This window comes from Lactuca virosa, chromosome 4 (genome assembly GCF_052849685.1).
Source record: "Lactuca virosa cultivar CGN04683 chromosome 4, Lactuca_virosa_CGN04683_v6, whole genome shotgun sequence".
Taxonomy (NCBI): Eukaryota; Viridiplantae; Streptophyta; class Magnoliopsida; order Asterales; family Asteraceae; genus Lactuca; species Lactuca virosa.
The window spans coordinates 214,215,376-214,224,042 of record NC_136429.1 but is presented as its reverse complement, the minus strand read 5'-3'; positions in this window follow the sequence as shown (position 1 = coordinate 214,224,042).

Genomic DNA, 8,667 nt, shown 5'->3' with positions numbered 1-8,667 from the left:
TTGCATTAAGAGTCTAAACACTAACAAAGGTCGCAAACAAAGTCTCTCTCAATCTCTCTCACCATATCTCTCTCTCCCAAATCTCTCTCAAAATCCCTTTTAACTTTTTATAATAACCCGGGGCATCCTGACCTTTAACTTAGTCAAAAATCACTCGAATCGAGAAGGTAAATTGAAAAACAGCCATACAGGACCGAAGCCTCTCTAGAACCGAACCTCCTTAAGGACCGAACTGCTTAGGGACCGAAACCTGTTTAAGGACCGAGACTACTTTTGGTTCAGACCACCTTTGGTCCTCAGTTCATTTCGCCTTCAGTTCCAACTCGAAAAACTTCGCATGCGAATCTTCTAGGACCGAACCTTCGGTCCCGACCTTGAATATTCGCAGGTTCGCTTCCTTCTTCCCGGTTTTCGACCACCTTCGAGTTTTGAGCCCGTTTTTGATGATTTTAAAGCGGGATTTTCATATAAATCCATATTTTAATATTTTCAACCTTCTAAGATCATAATATTTGCATATCTTAAAAGATTTCTAAGATAAAATCCCCACTATTGTTGAGGACAAATTCAAAGTACAAAAAGGTGCCCATTGACTTTTTCCATAAAGTTATGACACTTTCAGATTACTGTTCATGCTTTATGTCACTGTTCACATCCGCTTTAGTCTACTTATTGTACCCTCACCCTTCTTGAATAAGTTTCCTTGATTAAAACTCACCCAAAGAGTCAATGCACCTCTCACGTCCTCTAGACCTCATTCAATTCCACTAAAAGCTAACACACTTCTCTCTCATCTTCTCTCTCTCCAAGAACTCGAAAATCCAAGGCTGATCTTGAGCCTTCTTCCTCACTCTTGGTAAGTATCTTCATCCTACTCTTGAATATTCTACTCTCCTTCACTGGAATCATGGATCTCTCATACAAATATCGTCATATTTGTTCTTAGGATCTTCAAATCTTCAAGCATCTTCCAAGTGTTCTTAACTTGGATACTTCTTTTCTTCATCATCCATCCCAAGAAATCAGTCAAGGTGAGTTCATAACCCTACATTTTCAGGTTTTCTTTAAGTTTTAGTGGGGGAATACAAGTTATAACTCCAAAAACTTAACTAAACTCAAACATCAGCTTTTATCAGGAAAGTTTTGTTCCATTCACGGACTGTTTTGAACATCTTAAACTTTTTAGTTTTCAAAAATGTACATGGTGAAATTAGTTCAGGTTTATACCTTTCTAATGACTACTTGCACATGTTGATACGATTTTTCTACAGTTTATGACGATTTTTACAAAACTGCCTATCATTTCAGAAACAACTTCGGACCAGTCTGTGAAGTTGAACATTTTCACACAATTTAGAGACTTCTAAAAATCGTAATAAAAATTATGAACAAACTAAAGACATTTTCTAAACTCTCAGAATTTACGGATTCAGTTTTCGACTTCGTATGATTTTTCTGTGATTTTTCTTAAACAATGCAGAAAAGTTAAAAACTAGTTAAACAGCTTACAATATTAACAACACTTTGTAACATATTGAGCAAAGTGTATAACAATAAGTTTCTAAATGTTGAATGTATTTGTTGTTAGTTTATCATCATAAACAGAAATTAGTCATTCATGATAAGGGTTTTCATACACTTCGAACACATTCAATAAACTATAATAGGTATAGTTTGTGGACTTTACATTACAAACATACTACATAAAAAGGGATTTACTTCCACCATAGAAAAGGTTTTACATTCAAACCACACATAAACTCGTTAATGTAAATTGTGAGACTTTGCTTCATTGTACTCTTAGAGTACGGGTTAAAATTCCTATAAGTTATAACCAGAGTCCCTTGTAGGGAGAGCGTGATAATTGTATATAAATCTATATTGGGATTGACACCCCACACATTGCTGCTAGCTACAGTGGGACCTGCAGGTCTACGGGTGACAAATGTTATAACAGTTCAGACGCCTGAAGTACGTCGCAGCAGGTCTACTCTGTCATATTATGGTTATAGCGACTCACATAGGGAGATAACGACACATATAGTTTACGGTAATTTCTACTTTAAAAAGGGGTTTTATCTATTTAAAACTGCATACATCGTTACAAGTACGAAACACACACATACATTCGGTCTTGGTATTTAAGACTACATAACATTTTATAAGGAAAATATTGGATTTTTCTTGAGTATACATTACATTGACAAACAAAGGTTTTCAAACTCTACATCCAAAAGCTTATGAACTGACCAACTTAATTGTTTACACTTTTTCGAAACTACTTGTATTCTCAGGAAATCAGTAAAACAGGTAACCCGCTGCTTTTGAGGATGGGACGCTAAGGCTTCAAACATTTCATTTTGTCATCATAGTGTAATTGATTTTGAAACATGTAAACTCATACTATGGTGTAACTTGTTCAATTATATTTATTATGGTTGTATTTTCTTTGGTCACTACTATACTCGTTGTTATGATACTATACATGAGGTCCGCCACCCCCGGACGTTTCCGCCATCCTTGGTTTGGGGGTGTGACAGATTGGTATCAGAGCACTATTTATAGTGAACTAAGTATATCGAACCACACAAGATATACAAACTATAAATACACTGGGACTAAAATTCTCTGATTTAACATTTTCAAATAACTATACTTTTAGAAACAAATAGTTTCTTGTTAAAAAGTATGAATACATGCGCACATGCTAGTATAGTGTCATATCTAGGACGATACAAAAGTAAAATGAGGAGTTGGACACTACGAGTAGACCTTGGGATATGTAATCAGACTTGGTATGAATATAGCCTGATCAACTATATTTATCCGAGGTGTGAGTAATGTATGCCGGGGAATGGTCGTAGTGAGCAACAAGCCTAAAAACTTGCCATACAAGAAAATCGCTAAGAACCAAACATAACATTTAAAATACTATAGGAGTATTTTGTGGTACTATAACTTATGTGAAAACTAAACAGATCCTTGCTAGTAGGTCTATAATCACTAAGTGGATATGCTAAAGTTATATATAACTTAGATGTCATAGACTTAGAATTTGTGATCATTGCTTTACTACCTGTTCCTTGTTTGGTGGTGGTCTTAGAGTATGATCACTTATTTGAAGGTCTAACATATCTTTTGTTAAATATATAATTGGTATGCACTATGTCATTATAGAAGTAACTAAGGAGGATCAAACCCCTATAAGTATTTCTAGGAATATGACTATTATATGCCTCTTACCCCTCCCATTCTCGCACAGACATCATGCCAAGATTCTACTTACCAGGCGACCCCTACTTTTCGAACTGGGGAAATAGTGGATGATTAGGAAAAGATCCGGAAAAGGATCATGAGGAGTTGTTCTAGGAAGAGCCTGAAGAAGATAACGGGTGGAGATGAAGACGAGGAGGAGTCGGAAGTGGATCCAGAGTCTAATGCCCGGTTCCTGATAAGTATTTTTTTTAAAAATGAAGAAGTATTATCTTAACGAGGGGACTCGACGAGTTGAAGGATCAACTCGTCGAGTAGGATCGGGCGTGGACGCTGGAGTTAAGTGACCTACTCTACGAGTTGATAGACCGACTCGAGGAGTAGCAGGTGTTTGGATGAAACCCTAAATTTGAGGGTTTGCACCCTATTTAAACAACTTATCTCAGCCTCCATTGTCCCTATTAATCCTAGAAAGCATTTTATCGAAACCCTAGCCATTATTAGTTTGTTTTTTATCCTTTAGGTGTTACTTTGGGCGTTTGAAGCTTGAAAAGAAGGAGGAGGCTTGTGAGATCAAGGGGGAATCAGGAAGATCCAGAGTTTGGGCACATTTTCAGCTTATTGGAGGTATAAAGCTGAACCTTATCTATTCTTTGTGTAGATCTTGATTTTGGTCCATTTTCCCCCATTTTCTAAGCCCTAGTGAGGATGTATTATGGATTTAGTGTAAGGAATGAGTTTGTACTCCATATCTAGGGCTATTGAGGGTTTTTATGGCATAAAGGTGCCCACCTTGTTGCCATAAACACCCCATGCACCTTGTAGACCACCTTTTATGGCTTTTTGAGCCAAGGACCCCATGCATGTGCATCAAGTTTGGAAGTTTACGTGTAAAATGGGGATTAGGAGGCCAGATCTATGGTTTTGATGTGTTAAGACCCATTTAAATCGACTGTATAGTAATGGTCAAGGATGGACTCGGCGGGTCAAGGTGTAATGACCACCAAATCCTTTCTATAGAGGGATCAGATGATAGGGTGGAAAGTCCCTCAGTTGTTTAGGCTCATAAAGGACCTGGGAATCATGGGACTCGACGAGTAGTTGAGCAAACTCGGCGAGTCCAAGGCAATCTCCCAATCTTTGAAGATGGACTCGATGAGTTGTTCATACAACTCGGCGAGTCATAGAATGGACACATTCTTATGAGGGAGATGAAATCGACGAGTTTAAGGATGAACTCGGCGAGTCGGATGAAGATGGTCCCGATGGTATGATTGAAGGAGAACCCGTCGATTTCTTGCTAGACTCGACGAGTAGAGTCGGGGGTTGGTTCGAGTTAGAGGAGTATGGACTCGACGAGTTGGTAGACCAACTCAGCGAGTCAGGTCAACTGGATGTTGACTTTGACCAATGTTGACTTTGACTAAATTGAGTTGACCCTGGTTTGGGTTGCATGTTCGAATTGATAACTTAGAAGGGTTGCCGTGTAGGGATTGAGGAGTTGAGGGGAGTCGACTTTCATGCCGAGGACATTTCAGACACTACACGACATCTATGTGAGTTACCTTCCAGTAGAAGTGGGTCTAAGGCACCAAGGCCGGCCCACTGGTAATTGTTTAGTTAAGATGATTGTCTTTGTGATAATCATATGGGTTGCTTGTGCCTGATATATGTGTATGCTAGTATGCTATGTTATGTGAGGTAGTATCAGTAGGAGGGGACTAGTCCCCGATTCAGTCGCTAGGAGCAATGGGTAGGTCCGACACCCCTAGATATGTCTGACAACATGATTATGATATGATATTATATGCTAGCGGTAGGGGGTGAAATAGTCCCCGTATTCGGTTGAGATAGACCGGAGGGTAGGTCGGCACCCCAGAATAGCCTGACATGGGTAGGTCAGCACCCTAGAATGGCTTGACATGGGTTGGTCAGCACCCCAGAATGGATTGAAATGGGTAGGTCGGGCACCCCAGAATTGCCCGACAATATGTATGTGGTTTTGGTATGTAGTATGATGGGGGAACTCACTAAGATTTGTGCTTACAGTTTCAGTTTTGGTTTCAGGTATCTCTTCGACCAAGGGGAAGGAGCCGGTGGTGTAGCAGCGCATCGCACACACACATGATTTCCGCATGGAGTTTCTGGGATTGTACTATGATTTTCATAACCCTTGATATTGTGATTTTGAAACATGACGTTATGGTTTTTATAAGTTGATGTAAACTTGATAATGTTTTGGTACACTATTTCATGAGGTACTTAATTTAAAAATGAAATTTTTGGCCTTGAAAATTGAGACGTTACAAGTTGGTATCAGAGCCTTGGTTTGAGGGATTCGGACACACCCTCGGGAGTGTCTGAACTCAAACCAAGGGCTTGAAGGATTTTAACAAAGAAATAGTTTTTTCTAAAATCTAAATTAAAGAGTTTTGAGAAAGAACGAGGTGTGTGATGCGTGCGACCGGCCGAGCTCAAGTAAGTTTTCCCCAAGATACCTATACGTTTTATGTTATGTCATATGATATGATTATGAGAATTGCATGCTAGATTAGGGCTAAGGATCTAGGAGGATGCCTTGTATTCCTGTTATGTGTTTATGATAACTGCATGCTAGAATAGGGCTAAGGATCTAGGAAGGATGCCTTGTATGCCTGCTATAGGAGCTCATTGTGCTGTATGTTAGAGCTGTTAGTTAGCAGTGAGATAGCCTGATTAGGTTATGCTCGAATTGGTTACTCAATGCACGAATGCTGCTTTCTTTGTGTTATAGGGGTCCTGGCTAACTTTAAGTAACTAGTAAGCGAATATGTAACAGTATTCGCAAGCTAGTTGGGGAAGGGTGGTAGGGACTCCTAACGCAGCTGATGGCGGAGAGTAGGTCGGAGGGTGCCCTAGGAAAGCCCAGGATGAGATTATTTGGAAAGGGATATTGGATAAGGGACTTGGTGAAGTTGAGGCAATCCTTGAGGAATGTACGGATAGGTGTGGAAGGTAGTATGGGCCCGTACTACTGAAAGCAGAGGATCCGTACTCGAGTCAGGGAGAGCCGAGATGGAACCAGGAAACTTGGGGAGTGTGAGACCTCTCGGGAGTATGTGTGATCCTGACGCTCATGTGTTTATTTTCAGTATGGTAGTCACATGACATGGAGCAGGAGGTTCAGGGTCTGGGTCAGGATCAGGCTCGGGTGCGGGATCCGAGCAGGTTGATGACGGGCTACACGAGTTCATCACTTCAGAGATCATTAGAGGTATCCTTGAGTCGACCCCTATCATTTTCGGGTCGATCAAGGAGGGGATTATTGAGTTGATGGCGGATATCCTCCAGGCGTTCAGGAGGGACTCGGTGTCCAGCCAGTCGGGTACGCACACACTGTCCTTCAAGGACTTCAGGGGGAGTGGTGCGCCGGACTTTCACGGGGTGAAGGACCCCATTGTTGCCAGTAGATGGATCGCAGACATTGAGTCAGCGCAGTTGACGAGCTTCTGGCCGGAGGGGTCGAAGGTCCGCTTTGCTGCGGGATGTTTGAGGGATAGAGCTAGAGATTGGTGGGAGTCAGTTGGTGACTCGTTGGGAGCCCCGGCCATCGAGGCTATGACTTGGTCAGATTTTGTGACCAGGTTCAGGGCTGAGTTTGCGCCAGCTGTGGAGCTTCAGCAGCTGGCCAGCGAGTTTCTTGATATGAGACAAACGACTGAGACAGTGGCGGAGATCACCGCCAAGTTCAGGGAGAGGGCCTTGTTGGTACCTCAGTATGTGGTGGATAAGGATATGCGGAAGACCCGCTACCATGATATGTTGAGGGATGATATCCGGGAGCATGTCATCTATTCAGCCTGCCCGACCTTGGAGTCCATGATTGCCAGGGCGAGGGAGAGGGAGATTGATTTGGAGCACCTCAGGAAGAGGAAGGCAGAGACTGAGCATGTTACAGGGGTTTCGGGGAAGAAACCCAAGGGATCCGACATTAGGTCGAAGGGCCAGCCGGGGCAGAGCCGTTGCAGGAAATGCGGCGGCCGCATGAGGAAGCTTGTAGAGCGGGATCGTCAGGCTGCTACAAGTGCGGCAAGACGGGACACTTTGGCAGGGATTGTACTGCCCCCGCCCACACAGTTCAGACATCAGACCTGATTTGCTTTCATTGCAAATCAGAGGGGCCATAAAAAGGCCAACTGCCCTAGATTGTCAGCAATATCAGCAGCAGCGCCAGTGGTGGCGCCGACTCTAGCGACAACACGAGTTGCAGATGGCCGGAAGGTCTAGGAAGGGGCTCCAGTGGTGTAGAGCCGAGCATTTCAGTTAACAGCCGAGGAGGCACGCGCCACACCCGATGTGGTGACGGGTATGATTTCTTCCTTATGTTCTTATTTTATGTCGCAGTGATTTTGATATGTTATATGTATGCTCTGTTAGGATCGTTCCATGTGAATGGTATCCCAGTTCAGGTGTTGTTTGATTCGGGTGCTACACGATCATTTGTCTCTCTTGCGCTTATCAAGAAGTTTTCTGAGTCCTCGGGCATGTTGGATTGCCTCTAGAGGTCAAGATTACAGACGACCGGTCAGTGCGAGTATCAGAAGTTTTCAGAGACTGTGTTTTGAGATTATTCGAGGGACGCTACCTAGTAGACTTGGTTCTCGTACCTTTGTGGGGGAACAAGTTTATTATAGGCATGGATTGGCTAAGCCCCAATGGGGCAGTTTTTGACTACGCGCAACAGTTGGTGCGGATCAGGACCCCAAGTGGGGGAAAGCTGGTGATTCAGGGCGAGAGGCCACAACGAGGACTAGCCTTATGTTCAGCAGCGAGGGCTAGGCGCTACCTCCAGCATGGTTGCGCAAGATATGTCGCCTATGTTATGGACACCCGGGAGGCGGGTAAGGCGACGGTGGGCGATGTGCCAGTGGTACGAGAGTTGGCGGATGTATTCCCCGAGGAGTTGCCTGGGATACCTCCGGAGAGGCAGGTAGAGTTCAGGATCGACCTAGTTCTGGGTGCGGCTCTGATGGCCAAGGCACCGTATCGGCTGCCTCCTCTTGAGATGCAGGAGTTGTCCACACAGCTGCAGGAGCTGTTAGAAAAGGGATTCATTAGACCAAGCAGTTTGCCCTGGGGAGCCCCAATTTTATTTTTGAAGAAGGACGGGTCGCATCGGATGTGTATAGATTATCGGGAGCTGAATAAGGTAACGGTGCAGAACCGTTACCCACTCCCAAGGATTGATCACCTCTTCGACCAGCTACAGGGAGCATCTTGGTTCTCCAAGATTAATTTGCATTCCGGTTATCATCTGATGAGGGTCAGAGAGGAGGATGTGTAGAACACTGCTTTTCGAACGCGTTATGGTAACTATGAGTTCGTGGTGATGCCTTTCGGGCTCACCAATGCTCCTGCCGCGTTCATGGATCTCATGAACCGCGTGTGCCGACTGATGTGTGATCGGTCCGTGAT